General features: G+C 40.7%; 1 protein-coding gene across 10 annotated transcripts in view; it reads right to left on the bottom strand.

The window, feature by feature from the left end:
* Window positions 1-17,823, bottom strand: part of LOC143101764 (transcription factor Sox-6-like) — a 64,458-nt gene extending 46,635 nt beyond the window's left edge. For 4 of the 10 annotated variants that reach the window (XM_076265030.1, XM_076265037.1, XM_076264963.1 and 1 more), the window contains exons 1-3: window positions 16,928-17,482; window positions 16,038-16,584; window positions 7,179-7,245 (exon numbers count right to left, since the gene is read on the bottom strand). The gene's annotated coding sequence lies outside the window, so the exon portion shown is untranslated. Of the gene's footprint in view, window positions 1-2,621; window positions 2,656-3,679; window positions 3,703-7,178; window positions 7,246-7,884; window positions 7,985-15,130; window positions 15,244-16,037; window positions 16,585-16,927; window positions 17,483-17,687 lie in introns of those variants that run through there. The other 6 variants (XM_076264979.1, XM_076264988.1, XM_076264971.1 and 3 more) reach the window with 6 other exon arrangements.
* Between the last annotated feature and the right edge of the window lie 1,852 nt (window positions 17,824-19,675).

The raw sequence follows: 19,675 nt of genomic DNA, 5'->3' as shown, positions 1-19,675 counted from the left end.
ACAACCATGACCATGATAATTGATAATATAAAATTAATGTGCACCATGAGCAAATGCTAAAAAAAATCTTTCAGAATGCTTTCCATTCTTGAACTGCATCGAATTGCATCGAATCGCATCGAATCATACTGAATCGTTTTTTATAAACATGTATATTTTCTTGTATCGAATCGTGCCATGTATCTAGATGCGAATCGTATCGTCTTTTACATGAGAGATTCACACCCCTACTGCATATAATAGCTATTATAACACCAAACATATAGGACATGCAATCATTGCATAATGTGTCAGTTCCTGTTAGACTGTCATCATATAATCTTTGGTCCCTGTGGTGATGGCCAAACCCCAGCCCCTTACCGATACCCTATCCATTAGTCATCAGGTGCTCTCTTACTGATTAATACCTTCTCATAAGGGCTCCTTTCTCCTGGCAAGTGCACAAGGGCTCACTACAGGATATGCAATTTCTGCAGTCCTTCAGTAATGCCTAACTGCTCATAAATCTGCCTATCTGCCGGCCTGTCTCCACTTCCTCCATCCCAGGACCTGCATCCAGCTGCTGACAGTAATAAAGCTAAAGTAATAAAGAATCTTGTAATTTGCCTCTTTTCCACTCTGCTGCTCTAAGCTTAGTGAGGCTATAATGAGACACAATTGCATAAGCAACACAGAAGTATACATTTGACCATTTTAGGCATTCTGCATAGGGTCTCAGATTTCTTGTCTCTGGGCTAACTCCAAGTCCCACTTAATGAATACAGAACTTTCCCACAGCGCACAGACCGTTTAAAAATGCTGACTGGGCCTCTGTACTGCTCACAGTTCCTCACACACACACTGCCTGTTGCAGGGTCATGACAGTTGCACTTACATGTAAACATGTAAATAATCTCATTACACAAGTCTAAGCTTGGTGAATGACCTCGCCTTAACAAAGCAGGTGGCGCAAACAGGTCCAATCCTATTAACCTAACATTAAACATGAAGCTGACTACAATACCCACACATCATTGAGCAGAAGAGAGCTTCACCAAATGTACTGTTATATTCAAGATAGAAGAAAATCCTTATCAAAGATATGTAATATTTAGCCATATAAAAAACATTAAAGCTATCTCTTTTTCTCTGGTTTTAAGTAGGGTTACAGGATATTCTCTGATGTATAAACATCTAAATGACCTTTCCAAACATTTCCCTAAATCGTATGTCATGACAGTCATACAGTATGCACTTGTTGCATTCATATGGATAAAGTAGAGAACTGATTGAGGCTGATTGAAATATGATCATAAGCCACAATCTGTGGTCCTTGGCTCAACTATTTAATATGGCAGCATTACCTGATATGAAGTGATATACACAGCCTATAAGTATGTGAGAGGCAGAGTGAAGAGTTGGGAGGCAGATAGGTGCGGCGCTGCGTTTGGAGGGCAAGACTATCAGAGCTCTACTCACCGTTCTCTTTTTGCTATAAGCATTTGTTTTGTGCCCTCAGGCACGTCTGCATGTCACAGCAGCTCCTGCTGTCAAATCTGCAATTACAACGCAGTTGCTGTTTCTGTCAGTGCCAGATGAGCACCGACAGGAGCTTCCAATACTAGCCTACCGCGTGCCGTGCAACGTGGGCTATACACATGCTCCTACACAACAGAAGTGTTGTATCTTGACACATGCACCCCAAGACTAAAAATGCACTCTCCCTCACATGCTAACAAAAACACAGACACACATGCATGACTGGAAAGCACACTCTGTGTATTTTAACACATTCGAGCAAACATTTCTTAAAAGAAAGTGTGAGAGAAATCATTGTTCTTCTTTACACAGTTGGCCTTTTCACCGACGCCCTGCCATGACACACATACACACACCCGATTGAAAGAGGGGTGAAGTTACAGGTCGATCCCACTAGCACAAAGTGCTCATTGTCAGCATTCAGCTTAACCATCCAGTTCAATCTATAAGACCTAAAGGTCCTAACTTCACACACTATTGTTAATGGGAAGTGGAGTTCATGGGCTTTCTTTCATATCACCTTGACTTCTACTGTATATCATAAAAATATACTATACATGGAAAGAAAACATATGTATTAAACCTTTATTTAATTGTTCAAACCTTCATTCACATGAAAATGGTAAAGATAAGTATACTCCTCCTATGTAATGATCTGGAGGGTCTACTGGTATGCTATAACCTATTTTTGTTTCTGTGTGTTCTTCTGACATAGTGCAAAACATAACTTGTAGAAGTTCACAAGCACTATAAGACATGTTATCTATTTCTTCTTTTCTTACTTGTTCTACCTAAAACCTGGAAGTACCTTGACTGTGTGAAGGCTATGGACTATGTGGTCCCATATCTTTTGCTGCAGCTCCATCACATACACTCAATTCCCCTGTAACAACAACCCAGTCTCGCAGAAAATCTGCTATTCAACCACAGGTGGCAGCTGGAGTTACTAGGGCAACTGTGCTTACCCTTTTAAGACTATCGTCTGCCCTCCATTTCAGAGGCACCTTTAGCTCAATGGAGACAGATGCATTAGAGGACTCCCTGCCAGACATCACTGTTGTCTTCAGAAATGTAACAAATATAATGACTAGCCCCCCACAAACCTTTTTTCAGCTTGGAGAGAGAGGGGGAGAGAGACTGAGAGAGAGAGAGGGGGAGTGAGAGAGAGAGCGAGAGAGAGAGAGAGAGAGAGAAAAAGAAAGAGAGATTACAAAGACATTCATTAGTGGTTGTATGAGCTAGTTAGGTCAAACATGTTTTGACTGCTTCAATATAAATCAACAGTTAGAAATACCAAAGCACTGCTCATTGGCAAGACATGCAAACCATATCCCACATATATGTGAACAGCCAGGATAAAGTGCACGGACAGATATCCTGTAGACTCAAAGGTTGTGACCACAATAAGAATAACATTCAGGTAGTCTATTTAAGAAAACTCTAGACAAATACAACATTCATGATCAAGATAAACAGACCATGCTAAGGCATTCTGAGTTAAGGTGGAGTATAATGGGTATAGTTAACTTAAGATAAGTAGAGCTGTTTTTTCTTTAAAGCTAATGTTAGCAGTTCTAAAGTTAGCAGACAGCACCATCACCACTACTAAACTGGGGGGAAACAAAGGCAGATTCAGTGGAAAGAGGAGGGCAGGGTATTATGGCCACGCTTCACTGACTATGTTTGGTTCACCAAGCTGATTTAATACATTTTCAATCATTTCACTGGTTGGCTAAATTTATAGTTTTGCTAATTGGTAATCGGTATTGCCTCTTTTGTCTTAAATAACTCAACAGGTAAAACAAGGATCATGTGAAATAGCAGATTCAAGGTGAAAGAACTGTTTGACTTGTCTCTTAAGGTTGCCTATGGACAAGGGCCACACCAATTGATGTAGTGCTACATCAGAGCTGCCAACCCTCACGCATTTGATTGGTGTAAGAGGGCATGGAGCCAATCAAATTAATGAATCTTACTCTCAATGTGTGAGAGTTGGCAGCTCTACATCAATTCTGCATTGAAAACAACTTTAATTCTAGAGATTGAAAATACAATGATATTTACCTGGGAAACTATGACACAGTCCATTCCATTCTTTCTCCTCATCTCTGTCACTCTGAGTCTGTCTGTCTATTTCTTCCCCTCTCTCAAGCTCACTTACTTGTTTACACCCTGAGCCCATCCTGCCTAATCAAAGCTGACACACGCAGGGGAGGATGTGGATTAGCAGAGGGAAGACGCTTTTACTTGGATTAATCCAGTTGACTTGCTGTAAACACTTGGCCGAGGAACAAAAGAAGATTGTCACCATCTCAGATTTGTCCACATCAAGCATCACCACGGTGATTCAGAACATCAGAGCAGCCGAGGTGACTAGTGGTCAAAGGCAAACCCCACTTATCCGCACCAACCTAAACCCAGTTGAGACCGCCGCAAACAAAGGAACCAAGGACTTCTCACAATACTGAGAGTAAACAGGGTGAGCAGTGGTCACTCTGCAGTCAAGAAAGTGTAAGAGTCAACAACATCAAGTTCCAATAAAGATAGCCACCACAAACACCACCCCCCATGTAATGCAAATATTTTTATGATGAAAAGAATATGACATTCAGTCCTCTAATCTGTTGTACAGTTGAGGGAAGAGATACTGAGATCATTCCTAGTGGCTTGATGTTGGTTCATAATCCTTAGCATGGTTCCCAAAGTCTTTGTTTAGATTACATTCAAGCTGGTTTGTAACAAGCTGTCACAGATCTAATCATGGAACAGGCCTCAATTAGGCTCAATTCTACTCAAATGATTAGATGGCAAAGAAAAGGGACAACACTTATCAACAGGAATTCATTAAGGCCAAAAAAGAAATTATCAGGAAAAGACCTGATCACACACACACACACACACACACACACACACACACACACACACACACACACACACACGCAAACGCACACGCACACGCACACGCACACACACACACACACACACACACACACACACTGTTCAATAGGTAAACATTACTCTGACAAAGACAATAGTGGTTCAGCTCCAGTAAATGAACTCAGTGACTGTCAACACAACACACACGACACTCCTCCAACAGGCACACCTGCTTGTGTGTCCTTGCAAAAGTCAAAAGCAGCACTCTTGTGGGATCCCCGTGCACTCCCTGCAGATCCCTGGATTGCACGACTGGCTCGTCCTCAGCCGTCTGTCTTCTTCCGAGGAGACGGCTCCCTGCTCAGGGAAGAGACCCAGCTGCGACCGCACAGCGTCCGCGCCAAACCAGCCTGCGCTTGGCCCCGGCTCAGATTAACACGGAAGAGCAGAAACAGCTTTCCCCATAAATACAGCACAAGACAGATTGAGACACTGACTCACACACAGGAAGTGGATAACCCAACATTCTGAGAGAATGGGGGAGCCAGACAACACAATGGCAGAGTCGTGGCCAGAGAGCGTTTGAGGTGTTCAAACTGCCAGGTTACCATTCTGAGAATGATGATATGACACTGTGGGAATGGGCTGAAAACACTATTTTGATTCAGCACTTGGATAAGGGCCTCACTATTTAATTCTTTAATACTATATTTTTCTTAATCCTAGCCCTTTATTGCCCTTTCTATAGCATTCCCCTCTAGTTATTTTACTTTTACATCACTGCCAGAGAATCCCCTCCAACCCACAGTGGTAATAGAATTGAGACAACTGATCATCTCAAGGAAGTAGCAGAAGGTGCGGTTTGGAAGCTGCTAGGGGAAAAAGTGAGTAAGCCACAGAGATGCTCGCTCTCCTCCTCACCACACTAAAGGGGCGACGCAAGGGGATCATATGTAGAGAAGGCCACATTTCAAGGGCAAAATTAAAATTGAACGAGGGAGGGGTGCATGGAGTGGAACTGGTTAAGAAGGAACACACACCACTCCACTCCACCACTGGACTAGCATAGAACACACTCCACTCCACTCCACCACTGAACTAGCATAGAACACACTCCACTCCACTCCACTCCACCACTGGACTAGCATAGAACACACTCCACTCCACAACTGGACTAGTATAGAACACACTCCACTCCACCACTGGACTTCTACCCTGAGAACAGCACAGAACACACTCCACTTTCATTCAGGAGCAAAACGCACCTTAAGCAATGCATGATTCATGAAGCCCTGTCTCAACAGAACACAATTTTTCACAGGTACAAACAAAAAACATTTTCAGAATAGATGCAAGAACAAGAATATCTTACCTTCTACCCACAACATACTTGTCTATATTCACCTGAGACATAGTTGTAAGCAAACCAACATCAAACATTGAAGCAATGGCATTCAAACTGTATGTGGTTGAGAACAACAGGAATGTCTATTAAAAAAATCGAGCTTGTAGTTTTTGCGTAATCCAATCAACAAATAAACAGACAAACCACACAGAAAACGTAACCACATTGGAAAAGGAATCTGAATGGAAAAAGACCACCTTTTGACAAATCAACTTCTGTGTGTGTGTGTGTGTGTGTGTGTGTGTGTGTGTGTGTGTGTGTGTGTGTGTGTGTGTGTGTGTGTGTGTGTGTGTGTGTGTTCGTGTGCCATTAGGAAAAGCACTTGGTTGCATAGGGGTCTTTGCCAAGCAAAGTTTGAATACCTCTAGAGATGTTATGTTGAAAAGGGTACCCAGCTTGCCAGTGAGCTGCACTCAACAAGGTGAACCAATTAGCACCTCTTCATTTGCGAGCACGACGGCATGTGACATACAAGAGGCCAGCCGTCTGCTTATGGAACAACACTCTCTGGGGCCGATATCCCTTTCACCCATGTCTGAGACGGTCTCAGGTGCTATGATGTGATGAGGATGAGTTGGAGATTTGCATTCAAATTATTCACAATCATTTCCCAAACAAATATGGCTCTGATGACAAGTGTGCTGGTATGTGGAGGAAGCTGAGATGGTTTAAGCCCCAACTGATGAGTGGGACTTGGGACAGGAGAGGCTCTACATTTCCATCCGTTTAAATCGTGAAGCTCTGAGTGAGCTACTCCACTCTCCTCGGAAGGCAATTTTGTAGAGCCAGTGTATGCCAGTGTGCTTGTCTTCATCTCCTAACACAGCATTTATTAGCTACTTTGCAATGTATCAAGCTAACACAAGCTAATTATGTATCTAACATCTTGTTGTGTAATTTTAGAAAGGCTTGGTTGTTGTTTGTCCTCTGTGGCAGTGTAGCATGAAGGTGTGCCTTTACAGATCCTGGGTACAACATGTCGTACGTTTACATTTGCCACTGCCAAAGCCAATTGTGCATTCTTATTAAATCTTGTGTTAAGCTGTGTAATGTCAAGATAGTCTTGATTGGTCATGGACCACTGTGGAAAATCCCCTACTTATACTGTACCACAAGGAAACCTTTCCTGTGCATTTTAGTAAATAAAAATAATAGTCCAAATATGGTATTAGCCATGCAGAAAATGAACTTGACAAGTTGAACTTAACTTAAAAACCCTCCATATACAATCATACATATATTGGTGCATTTGTAAAGATGTGCAACTTTGTGGGTTTCAATGAGGTGCAATTTGTCCATCACAAAAACTGAAAACACATTTGACACATATGACAAATTTCTTTCTGTCAAAATACTGGGAAATTTCAGGTATACTCACATAGGTTTATCTTTGTCCCTGCATCAATGTCTCACTGGCTAGCAAGATTTGCACGCATGAATGTGACCTGAAAAGAGTAAGCCTTCAGTTTATAATGCAGTATAACAGAAGCAATGTTTCATCAAGAGTTAGTAACCTGTGAGATACAGTAAGTGATTTTTCCAATACGTTATAGAAGACAAACAACTTTACAATGTTTTTCTCAACAGGCTACTAGCCTACACACTGTTGTCCATGTACAGGTAGTAGGGTATTGTGATAGTGTGTGACCATTTTTGAATAAGAAGTAAAAGATACGTTTTCCATCATCACGTAAACATTGTTTTGCCACCCTGATCCCTTTGTGTGACGCCCCTGCACTGTCCATTTAGGTTGATATCGTTTTTATGTCTGGAAGGCACAACAACGCAAAATAAAAATAAATATATATATATATATATATATACAGTATATATAATAATTCCCTCAAATGCATTAAAAGGAAAGTAACAAACCTGTTTTGAAAATATAAGGAGTAAAATGTACAGTTATTTCTGAAAGTAAAAAGGTGCCAGAAAAAAGAATCACTCCAGTAAAGTACATATAACTGAAAATGCTACTGAAGTGCAGTAACAGTAACAAAGTGTTTCTACGTTACTTCCCACCTCTGCTTTGGACAAATTGTATTCAAGCTACATTTTGCCACACTGTGGAAGTCTCTATTTACAATACAAGGTTAAAGGTCATCTCTGAGACTACTTCCATAAATCGCGGAACTAAATAATTCTTTCCTGCCCAGGTGCCCTGAGTTGCATCACAAAGCACTCCTGCAAAGACAAAGACCAGCATTCTCTCAGGGGTGACAAATTCAGCATATCATTGGGTTATTTAGTGATGGCAGCGACCCAATCAGAGCACTGCACAGCTGTTAGAGCTTTCCGTTGACTCTCACAACAGCACATACACACATAGTCATGTGTACACACACACAGACACTCAAAACCAACAACCGGAGGATATTAAGCAGTTTCAGGCCTCTTATTAATCATAAAATGGTACCTGCTTCCTAGCTGTGCATAGCCAACGCAAGGGCAATTAGCATGAGGGAAAATGCCCTTCCATATATGTGGAGCTACCAAAAAGCACAAAAGGTCACATTCATAAAAAGAAAGAACTTTGCCATATAAACAAAGTGGATATCTGACTCTAAAAGTGAAGGTGAAATGATGACGTTCATAGGAATGTCTCAAAGAAATCTGAAACATATTAAGATGTGATCCCCTTAGCATGTGCCAGACATTAATAAATAAATGGAAAATAGAAGATGGAAAATGGCTGTTATGTTACTGCATTAAATCATGATGCTTTATCCAGAGAAAGAGAGTAAACATACATATGCATTTAATGATTTTCTAGATAACAATCTAGGCTGCATTGGGCCAACGCAGTAGTACGACAACGATTGGAAATTAACCTGGTGAAATGGTGTATGCTTCCTTGATGTGGTTTTGTCTGGATGAAAAACAAAGAGTTTGGGGCATGTGGCTACACGCTACTGCCAAGCAGCCTCACCCAAACCAAGAGGGAATCTTTTTTTGAACTGCTTAAGGGCAATTCATAAGATTCTCCACAGCTTTGTTGAATACATCCAACAAAAGGCTGTTCGCATTCAGAAATATAACAACACATGACTGCAGAGTGGAGATGACTTGTCCTTTCTTTGCTTTGTGAATGTGCTTGGAATTCACCAACACGTCACTGCATGCCTGAGAAACCGAGGCCACCTGGGAGCCTGCACTGTCACCACCCCACATGAGAAAGCACATTTTGGGCAAAGGTCCCCTTTCTACTGATCTCTGAAGAGTGGCTTAAACCATGCTCAACATCTGTTCAAAAGCCAGTGTGACAGCCTCCTAAATCGGATGTGTAAATGTTTTATGAGTATAATATTCACAATATTCCATCCACATGTACACTTGGAAATGATTCAGCATGAGCCAGTTGCGGGGCTAAAACGTAGGCCTATGATACGTAAACATGGGAGTCCATGTTGAAGAGAAGGGGGGAGCGGGAGTTGACATGACATGTACATTATTGCAGGGGAACAGGTGGCTCTGTGGTGGGGCTATGGTACTTGACCCCTCAGTCTTGCTCTTGGAACAGCTGTCTAATGGGTCATGCCGCTCATATGGGGTAACAGAAGAGTGGTAGATTTGTATGAATTTAGACACAGGCTTTCAGAGACATAGACATGACCAGATTAGAAGTATGTCAGTCATAATCTTGGCCCAAATTTATGAGCTGTGACTTTCAGCAATTGGTTCTTGACTTCAGTTGTTATTCCTGCTACAGAGTAAAGGTCTTACTTCCTCAGACTATTTCCACTTCTAAACTAGACATATACAGTTTTTTGTTCATCTGATTGCTGATTAATGATAGTCTTATAGGAGAATCTGTCACATTGTATAGAAATACTCAGCAACTCCTCACTTAAAGCAGTAAGCATACTACAACAATACCAGCATATGAGAGTAAACAGCTGACAGGTAGGCTGTGACATGAAATACCATCACATGAACACCACCTGGTATATCGACACAATGATGGAGAGGATGCTGACTTAAGAGACAGGGACAGAAGTCATGTTACAGGGAGTGGGGAAGCCCTGGCTGTGGAGTGGGGGGTGGTTTAAATGTCGGGAGCAGACCTTTTGCACACGTACAAAGACTCTTACATGAAGAGTTGGGAAAGACCATGTGCACGCCTCTATGCAATGCTGTGGAGATGCCATGCAAGGGAGAGCATCTCTGGCCAGCTGAAGTCCAGCTATGCACACACTGTTCTGAGTCACAAACATTACACTGCATGCATGCAGAGATTCATTAGAGCAGTGTTTTTCAACCACTGTGCCGGGGCACACTAGTGTGCCGTGAGAGATCATCAGGTGTGCCGCAGAAAATTACCCAAATGTCACTCACTGGTCCAGAAAAGCAACTGTTGCATCAAATAATTTATAACCACATGCTCTCATTGATTGTATGATTGCACTATTTGTGGTATGCAGGCATTGTACAACGGGGGCCCCATATCCAGTATTCACAGAATCATCACATATCCAGTTCATAACAACAATTAAATTAGATATAGTCACCTACAAATGAAACAGAGGGCGCTTGTTTTATTGAGCAGGTCTTGCATAGAAGCCATAATAAGGCCATATCTGTGTATTATTTGAAATTTTAGGCTATGGTATGTTTATTTTTTCTTCACACAGGATGTTAGTGTGCCGTGGGACATTTTAAGTGTCAAAAGTGTGCCGTGGCACAAAAAAGGTTGAAAAACACTGCATTAGAGCGACTTTGTTTCCATGTCACTCATTAATAAGATTACAATGTTACATTGTAACATTTGAACAGTGGGGCAGTTCAACCATGGCTTCCTAGCAACAACAACAATGGGAAGAATAAGGTACAATCAAGTTCATATCATTAAAAAGAACACCTAATCAGTCAGTTATGACTTTATGGCCACTTAGAACATCCTAGACCAAGAGCTACCATTTTAGGGCAACAACAGGAGAGAATGGGAGAAAGTCATTCACCTTTTCTCTTGTTTGACACACTTTTACCTCCCGGCCTCCTCTCCCAGTCTACACTCCTGTTAAACACGGCAAGGCTTGCTGGGTCTCAGAACTGAATGCTTTCCAAGTGATAGGGACATGAAGTTAGCATTATGGGAACTGAAAGCACGACAGGTGGGTCACATGGGAGATCTCTAATACTCCTCAGGCAACCAGACACATGGCTCTCATTACTGCCCAGGAGTGCCATCCAACACAAATACCACCAGGGCTCAACTACCACTACTGTTTGTCGTATCATATCATCTACAATCTGCTGCCTGCATGGCCCCAGAGAAGCCCTGGGAAGCAGCTGTGTGGCTCTCTCACTGCCTCTACTTCACATAGTCCCTCAACTCACGTTCTCTAAGCTCCATCCATCCATCACTCTCTCACTTTTGTTTTCTCAATCCCTTTCTCCCTGTCAATATCGGGCCTTTCTTATCTCACTGTGTTTTCCTTTCTTTTCAAGTCTAGCTTTCTCTATCTGAAAAAGTTGCAAAGAAGACAGAGAAGAGGCATTTTAAAGATATAGGAGTGATAGGTAAATTAAAGATATAGGTGTGATAGGTAAATTAAAGGATAAAATGCGTTTCCATCATGTACTGTATGATTGGTTGGTGGAATGGTTCAAAAACTAAGAGGGAAGTTAGCTAGATGTACACTATAGGCTGCCAGAGTTTAAATAACAGGTACATCATTCAGTAAGAAAACTGTCTGGATATTATCACTCAGACCATTCTACCATCTAAATCATTTCAAACTGTTAAAGTGGGGGAAAGCACTTTCTCAAGCGTCCAGAACAAAACTGTGGGTCTGAAGAATAGAAGAATTTCTTTCTCTTTCTTTTCCCTTAAAGCCTTAACGTTGCAAGAGATTTTATGTCTGAGTACATACTGTATTTACCATAGACCTAATGATGAAAAAGACAAAGTGGCATGTTGCAAAAAAAATCTCAATGCTGTTCGAGTTGAGGAGAGATACCATCTGTTGTCACTTTATGCTCATGGTCAAGTATGCTCAATTTCACAAAAAGGCTTCTGTACTTAATAATTAGCTTATAGACACTGTAGCCCTGTGTCAGGTTGAAATGTGGCCGGCACCAAACAAACTACTTTAGACACATTATGACCAAATGCTTGAATGTGTTTTAGACTACAATGGTCATCTTCAGCAGACATATGACACTATGTGAAAAGGCCACTGTGGGCTGAGATGCATACATACACAGCTGTCAATAAGACCAAAACAACGCCTCCATATTATTTCATATTGTACATTGTACATATCTCAGCTGTGTTGCTTCATCAAGACTTTAATATAATTTGGAATGGAATGTTCCGATTCTGGCAGTATCTGAAGCTGTTTATCTCATAAACATCTGATGCATGATCTTGCTGACTATCTGCCTCATTGTGTAGTGATTTCATTAAAGTCATAATTTTGCATCTGGATTCTGATTAAGAGTTTTACAAGGTCAGTGCAAAATAGTTCAAAACCATGTCACCAATGTTACCAATAAAGTATGTGTGCCATGGGTTCTTAACAATCAAATTTGATGGACATAATCCTATAGCCAACCATTAAAAGGCCAACCATTGCTTATTACAAGTGTATAGCGGATGCTTCATGCTGTCAAAGCATTGCAATGTGAAGTTCATCCAGAGAAGAGGAGGATAAATGAAATCAACATCTCACTGCTTTGGGGGTTTCTCCCCCTTTTCCACACCAACAGCACACTCTGGGTTGGGCCATCCCCTTAAGTCCAAAATGATGACAGTTTGATTAGAAGCTATGCAGTGAACCACAAGCCGCCAAAACGCCCTCCCTCCCTAAAAAAAAGGCTGGCCAACCAATCAGTTTGCTAGAGTGCATGAGGAACCCGCCTCTATCGCTCATGCCTCTAACCACAGACCATGAGCCCGTGGTGGGATCTGCCCTCCCCCTTCTTGCACATGCGGGACATGATGCCTGGGTGCCTGAACAGGAGCCTGTTCCAGATGGACAAATGGGTGGGCCGCCCCTCAGCGCTGCCACCAGACAGAGCCGCTTCTCTCCCAGACGGAGGAGACCTGTGACAGGAGTTCATTTACAGAGAGACTTGGCTTGGGGGGTGGAGGGGGCTCGGGGTGGGCAGGCTCCTGTGGTAGCCTTGTCCAGATTGCCAAGAAGACTCTTCCTGGGAGGCATAACCACAACCTTTTCCACAGCATTAAAGGATATTTCCATGTTGTTTTCTATTCTTTTTTTAGTTTTGCCAAGGCAGAAAAGAATGGATTCAAACCTACAAGTTGTAATATGTTATAATAATTTAAGGGACTTTTCAATAAAACAATGTTACACCAATAGACTCCTGGCTAAATTATTCATTGATTTCGGGAAACTCATGTTACTTGACCCAAAACAGAGCAGAAAGGCCTGTGGCTCCTTGATTATCCTCTCATCTATTTGTGAAAGGCATGAATCATGATGAACATAGTTCAAATTCAAATGACTTAAGATTGAGGATGAGATTCTTCTTATCTACAAAATGAATGGTCTGTAAGTAGTCTGTGGATTTGATGGGCACTGAATGGACCAGTGTAGTGTGGAAGCATGACAACTGCAAAGGCTACACTGGGTTCAACTGGTTGTGAGGTTTTGACCTTCTGTTTGAGCATGTGTTGGACCATTACCAACTGTTGCATCTTGGATTTCCCAAAGATCTCAAGGATTGCTGTCAAGTCATTATGAAACAATATGAACGGTTCTGCTATAATATAACAATACTAGGAGTAACATTACAGATAAAAACAAAACAAAAAGAGCACAGATTATGACTCATTGTGAATGGGGATGGTTTTAAAGAATTGCTATCTCATTAAAATCCATCAGAGTTAATGCCCACCACTGCTATAACTGACAAAGGACCTGCCACTGTTGCAGTGTGAGTTACGTTTGACTGGCAGGTGGTCTCACGGGTGGGGCTGTCAGCCAATGGACTCTGCTGACACTTCACCAAGAACCATTAGACTCAGAACAGACAGACAAATATTCAGAACACAGCAGCTCATCACCGAGTCCCACCTGGAAACCCCTGATCGAACCAGTCCTGCTATCCCACACCCAAGTGTCTGCTTCACTGGCAGCTCTGCCACGTTACGATTTTGCAGATGGAGAAAGCACAAAATGGAATTAAGTCTTCATGGTGATGCGCTCTCTACGACCACACTATTAAAGCTGGGATAATGGAAATTCCATGCCCGGATAAGACGAAACCAGCAAAGGCAGTTCAGTGATGAATGTGGACATGTGGCACTGGCCTTTGGCATTACTGGCTGTGCTGCTCAAAATGCACTGAGCACTTGAGCGGGCTGACAGCGAATTCTATCATGTTGCATTGAATTCTGGTCAGCAAATATATATATACAGTATATATATAAGTCATATGTATAATGATGCATTCAAGTATGACATTACCACAACTAAAAAGACAAAGAAATAGAATTATTATTATTATTATTATTATTATTATTATTATTATTATTATTATTATAAGACAATATACTCTGTACCTCAGTTCTTCTCCTAATTCTGAAATTATAATATAATGCAATTCCTTCATTTAAGTGCACTGACCTATATCGATATGTTTTCAAGACCTACAACAAGGAGCTACAGTCAGTTCGAAAGATAAAGACACCTACACTATGGACAGGCATTTCTGGTGGTCTTTTGCTCATGATTAGCGTACACACCAATGTTCTGTTGCAGTGCATTGTCTTATGATGTTGCTTCTGTGGTCAACTAATCTCTCTCTTTCTCTCCTTTGTCTTTTGGTAACTTAAATTGCAGTTTTATGAGTGTGGATAGTGTAAACATGGTTAACCAAGGAGCATATGTGATACATTATAAGACAGGGACACAATTTACAAAGATTATCTCATTAACAAAAAAAATATGTGGACATAAGATCTTTTCATAAGAGCTTTTCATAATCTGCACAAAATGTAAGGTCACCCTTGCCTTCAACAAATCACACTCCTCAAGACTATTAGGCTCCAGAGCAGCCATACACTCGCCGGCAAACTGACTACTCCTTGGTATCACAATACAGTTATGCTCATGCAAAAACTATAGATGGAACAGACGGAACATAATTACTTTTACAGTTTTGTAAATTCAACCATTTCATTACAAATCACAGAATTAGCAATACTAGTAGGCCTAACAGTTAAAAAAAACATATCTCATATGGATATTTATTCATTTTTCATGTTTCTTGTGTACCCAACACAAATGAATAAACAAAAATGTTCTTACAGATATAAGTTATTTTAGAAATAGGGTGAAATAAAAAATGTGTTGGCTTTACCTAACAGCTTAACTGCAACTTAATTGATACTAAAGATCCGAAGAGCTCAACGTTTGAAATGTAAGATGGGCTCCTCAATCAATGAAGAAATCATCTTTTCCAGCTATGTCTTTTCAGAAATCATCTTTTCCAGCTATGTCTCTAGACAATGGGAAATATCAGAGGTTATTGTTAATTCCTGGTCTCATCTTCAATTATCGTTCTTCTTTTCACAGGCCTTCCATCAGTAAACTAATGGTGTGTGCTATATCTACAATTCTCTACAGCTTGTTGAAAAATAATAAACATGATTTGAATAATTTTATTTTAAAGATGACCTAGGCCTAATCATGAACAATCATAGCATCTGAATTCTAAAGACCAGCATTTTTTACACAAAAAAACGCAGAGTGCATTGGACAGGTAAATATTCTTTAATGATAGGCTACTAATTTAAATCTCTTATAGGCTACTGGGTGAACTGGAGTCATTTTGACCAAAAAAGCAATTTGTTTAGACGCATTGTTAAATAAACAGGCTACCACTCTTTTAAACATGTTCATATGCTCAAGATGATTAATTTGAAAAGATAACAGAGAAAATAAAACAAAAATGAAATAGCCTAGGTTAAGTTTAAAGAAATCTAGTGCGCATCAATAAAACGTAGGCTTGCATCAATCATGGATTCAGTCAGATTTAGAGTAAGATAAAAGAACGAAAAATACAGAACGGAGGAAATGTGGTAAAATAAGCTATGTCCTGAAAAAGTAACTTGGTCCTGTCAGCTAAAGCTTGAAGAGCAGAGAAGGAGTCTCAGACAGTAGCCTAGGCTACATCTCCGAGTAGCAAGTCAAACAATGTGCTGAATGGGCAGTCTAATTTTAAAACTGCCATTTGGACAAGGACGGTTCTCAGTGAGGCACTTTACCTTATGTGGGAACTTCAACTCAGCAAGAGCTCAAAACAAAATGCCATAAGAGATCAACTTCCAACGACACGCTGTCGGGTGATGCCGCTCGTGGATTGTTTTTCAAGGCGAACTGGTTTACCTTCTCGTGTTCCTAACTATTCTTATGGCATTACTATCAGAGTGAAAACTTTACAGCTATTTCCACGAAAGAAATATTGGTTTCATCCAGACAGGCTGTGCCATGTTGTGACAAAATAATATCCCATCTGATGTTATTACTCAGATTTAATTGAAAATGAACTTAAAATAGCCAACGGGGAAAATGTTCACCATCAAAGACAACACCTTCAATACCCTCAGTGCACTTGCATTATTCGTAGGGATGACCCGTGTCAGAAGGTTCCATGGCAGTCTAATCGCCGCGAGCAGCACGCAAGTGTGAGCGTTATCTGAGATTGCAGGAGAGCCTAATTTGGGGGAAACACCCTGGATGGCAAGCCGTATCTTCGTAGTCCAGACAAAGTTCTCCCATCAACACTTTCCACGGTCCCTGTCCTCTCATACCCTGACACACAAAAACGTCATTTACATCATTGCCTTTATCCTCATGATGAACTTCACAACACTGACGTCAAAATATCAGGGACCCACACGCAGTAGCCTAGTCTATTTGACCTACACTGGCCATATTAATTAATTTGCCTGACCACATCTTTGATCATTATTAAGCCGACTAAGGTTAACCTATACAACTTTGTGTCTGCAGTCACAGGTAATAAGCCAACTTACCAAAATCAACTAAAGCTATGTTGGAAGCATGGGAATAACTGCAAAACACAAATGTTGCTTTCCCCTTGACTCAAAATCTGGAAAACTATGTGAAAGTATCTTTAAGTTGGTAAACTTACTTAAGTCGCCTTTGTCCAGTAGCAGTTTTGTCCGCAGGGATGAAATGCACTTCGCGCGTTGTCAAAGAAATTGATCCACTTCAGAATGGGAGCTTTATTTCATTTATGGCTCACGCATTCTTGAGGGTCAATCGCACGACCCAGACGAAAGTTAGCTAAGTGAGAGAGAATGCCCAGACTATGGAGGAAGATTTTTCCATTGCGATAATGGCCTATGCCATGTCTTTAAAGTATGTGTACAGTCCACCGAACTTCTGCGCACTGAAAAACGCAACCCGACACTTGAACAGAACTTAACAGAAAGTCTTGCAACCCCTGTTCACTTGAGGCGGCGAGCAGAGCGCATGGCATTTTTATTGTATAGTACCGCTATGTGGACAAACTTGAAACTACCTCCTGGACGCATGCAAAAAGTCGGACAGCGTAAGTTGACATATCGTTCAAGTGGACATTTCCAATGCACCCAAGAGACGTGACTCAATAACTTCGTTTAAGGGATTATTTCCCCATTAAATAGGCCTATTGAAATTTATGAGAGATAGGCTATAATCAATCGACTCTCTGTTCAACAAAAAAAAAGAAAGTTCAAATGTAAACGGTCAGAAACCTGTGAACTTTTAATGTAGGCTAAGGAAGAGGAAAATCTGCCAGTTTCAGACATGGATAATTAATGGCATAGAACCATATTGAGCAGATTATTGGAAAACATTTGTTAGCGCAAACACCCCAAATCCCATCAAATGAAAGTAACTTGACTTACCGCGCCTCCGAGTTCTTCTCGCGGCGTGGAGTAGCCTACAGTACTGTAGGCTTCTATGACTGACTGACAAACACCAAGGATTTTCTGTGCTTTCACGGGCCGGAATCTGACAGAATGTGTCCAGTTACAGCAAGTCCTGGTTCTTTAATACAGACAGTGTCAGAGAATGATGGTTAAGTGTAGATTAAGATGTGGCTGACACCACAGCCGCAGCCAACAGAAATGTACCTGAGAGAGGCCATATTCAAACGTCCCCCTGTCCTGTAACGCTTAAGTGGATGGCCAAGGCATTGATTGCGTGGAACAGAAGCCTCCCCCTGACAGAGCGGGTTTCTCTGGGGAGAGAGAAAAGAGAGAGCGAGCGAGAGAGAGAACTGCCATAACTGCGTAAACATCCATCAGTGCATGGATACAAAGCTTGAAACTCACTTCTCAAGCAAGCGCAGAACATTCTAAAATGTTGAAATGTAGCCCTCGTTCATGATTCTTCATTCAAATAAAGAAGTCAATTTTACCTAGCCTAGCCTAATAAATATTAGAATTTATCAACGCAAATAAAGTGGGACTTTTTCAAATTCAGATATCTGTATGGTTTAGCAAACGTTTGGCATCTACGGCGTCAGTTTATATTTACAGGACATAATTTCTCCATACTCTAACACCGGTGCCCATTTTAGTGTAGGCCTATTTCGTAGACCTCATCTGAACTACAGAAGAGTTGCCGAGATTTCATGGCACTGGCAGGCCTACCCTGCGCAGACATCCTGATATCTATCACATAGGCTTCAAGCTATACGGCTACAACAATAGGCCAGGAAAATTAAATGTTGGCCTAAGCAGTGACTATGGTCAATAACACGTTTATCAGCTATATACTGATGCTACATTTTCTTGTGACCTATAGTCGTTAAAATACCCAAACGAGGCGATAAGGAGAACAGCAGCATTTTTTTTTTATTAAACAAACATTTTATTTTATTTCAGAATATCCCTCTTAAAATAACAAAGCTCATTTTAAGCTCACCGCGAGGTGCATAGGCCTATAGGCAAGAATGGTTTGATAATAAGAACTTGAACGTTGAGGGCCTTAATGAATTTACTATGTTGCAAAACTCTGATGATATCGTGCCACCTTGTGATATTTTTGAGTAATGCTACACTATTTTTTTTAAAAAACAAAACAAATGGGACTCTTCATATTTGAACACTGCACATTTACTGTGATAGACACATTCATGAAACCTAGGCAAAACATGACCAGAACGTGATGTTTTCATGTTACTTCTTTGGTACAATATTATCAAGAAAACAGAGCAACATTCATTGCATTTCACATGAGTAGATGTGTCTTCTCATTTATAATTTAAAATTGTATCAGATAATACTTGACATGCAACTGATATGGCCTATCTATAGAAAAAATCTAATAAGTATATAAGTTTAAGTAAATAGTTTAACATGCTTATGTATTTTTTGTTCAAGAAGTTATTTTGTAATGTTCAATGTCCCATATTTCCTTCTGAAGCGGTGAACAGCCCTTCTAATTTAGTCAGACAGAATGACGAGGCATAATTACATTTCAAGTGACTTGTCTGTTTGCTTTTTCATTATAGATAATTCCTCTGGGAAGGGTGTGCGTATGCCCATGTTGATGTTACAGTGTCCCCATTTTTGTAGATGATGTCTGTGAGTCTACACTATTTTTAGGGGGCCAGACCTGGTGTCAAAATATGCTAAACTTCATATGAATATGGTCACATGCTATGCCATTTAGTTTGATATTGACTGTTTAGAACAGCCGAATTGTATGCTTAAGATTATCACTTGACATTTGCAAGTATAAATACATCCCCAAATCAGAAAAAATTGGGATGTTGTGTAAAATGCAAATAAAAACAGAATGTGTTAATCTACCATATATAGCTGTAAAAGGACATAGACATATCAAATGTTGAAAATGACTATTTAAATATTAATTCTGAATTTGA

This window comes from Alosa pseudoharengus, unplaced genomic scaffold (genome assembly GCF_046254945.1).
Source record: "Alosa pseudoharengus isolate Yale_2024_CS ecotype anadromous, Long Island Sound unplaced genomic scaffold, YU_APseudo_1.1 YU_APseudo_1.1_scf_10, whole genome shotgun sequence".
Taxonomy (NCBI): Eukaryota; Metazoa; Chordata; class Actinopteri; order Clupeiformes; family Clupeidae; genus Alosa; species Alosa pseudoharengus.
The sequence above is the reverse complement of the archived record's forward strand: the minus strand, read 5'-3'. Positions and strand labels throughout refer to the sequence as shown.